Below are 1,727 nucleotides of genomic sequence, written 5' to 3'. Positions count from 1 at the left end.
TCGTATAAAATACATATTAAAATATAAAATTTATATTATATTAAAATCAAATTTTTGCACTTAATAATAGAACTGACTTAACATGTTTCTAAGAATATTTTTTAACTTATTTCTTCTAATTCATCAAATCAAATTAATAATAGCTAATTAATAATATCAATTAATTAATTTGAATAAATATCTTAATATCATATAATTTATTATAATATTTATTAATTTATTTTGATAGTATTTTTTAAATTATTTCTTTTAATGTTCTTATAGTAATTTTTAATTTACTAAACAAAATCAATTATACTAATTTGGTTAGATAACTGTAGTCTTCTGATCTTTTATATATAGATGACCAAACAAAATTATAAAAATCATCATTTTTATCATTTTTTTTTTATTTTAACTCTTTTTTGTGTCTCTTTTTTTCTTTTTTTTTTCCTTTTTTGTGTATTTTTTTATGTTTAAATATATTCAAATTAATTCTATCTTATATCAATTTGTTTTCTCTTATTTATTTTGATTTATATATATAGTACTTATTGATATTTTTTTTTAAATGTTCTTTAATATGAATTTTTTTATGTTTTATTATTATTAATAATTTTTTTATTTTTACCAATTATAAATCTTTCTACAATGATTCTTTCATAGAATATCTTTTATTTAGTAAATCTATTTTTTCGTTGTCTTTTACCAAAGATGATATATATCAGAAAAGAATAGAAAGATGCAAACTGAATTTCGAACTTTAAATTCAAATCAGAGAATAATTGTTAAATTGAGATCTAGAATTTTTCTAATAAATCTAAATTTTTTATATTATTATTATTAAAAATTTTAAATACCATAATAAAATTTTAGATTTTTTTAATCTTATTATTCTTGAGCTATAATTAAACTATATCTTTGAATAGTTTCATCTTTTTTTAAGGTATAAAGGTATGTAGACATAATATTATATACTTAATTGGCAAAGTTTGAACGAATAAAAAAAAGGGTCCATCTAGTGTACAGATGTACTTTGTACAGATTTTTGTTTTTTTTATTGTTTCAAAAGCGTGTCACTAAAAGTGTTGCTTAAAGAGAAAGTGTTATCCTTAATCGTTAACTTGGCTCTAATACCAATTTTTAATTTCTGGCCTTTCTTTTAATTTCTTTTTCGAAATTTTTATTAATTCTTCATATTTTACTTTGAATAAGTTTATAATTTGTATATGTGCTTTATTTAAAGGATTTTGATAAAAAGTATTGACCATTTCTACTATTTCTCTTGCAGTTATTACTAGTCTTTGATGTTTTGATTCATAACTTTTCAATCTTGTTTTAATTTATAATATTCTTTTTTGCATGGATTATTGTATATAAAATTTTTTATCTGTTTGTCTTTTTCTTTAATATAATTTCTCAAATCTTCAATAACTTCTTTTATTTCTACACTTTCTCCTGTTTCTAAATATCTGTTTAATTTTTCAATTTCATTCTCCATTTTTTCTTTCAACAACTTTAATTCTTTTAAGTCATAATATGGTTTTTCAGGCATTTATAAATTTTTTAAGTTTAATTCCAACTTGTTTATATTTATTCTTATTTCTATCCTTTTTATTATAAGATCATTAATTTTAATCTGAAGATTGTTTAATTCCCTTTTATACTCCTTTATTTTACCTTTTAATTTTCTCGTCCTATTTCTTTTTATTTTATTTTCTGGTTTTTCAATCTTTTTATGCTTCATT

Source organism: Arachis stenosperma, chromosome 10, assembly GCF_014773155.1.
Source record: "Arachis stenosperma cultivar V10309 chromosome 10, arast.V10309.gnm1.PFL2, whole genome shotgun sequence".
NCBI lineage: Eukaryota > Viridiplantae > Streptophyta > Magnoliopsida > Fabales > Fabaceae > Arachis > Arachis stenosperma.
This window is presented reverse-complemented; position numbering follows the sequence as displayed.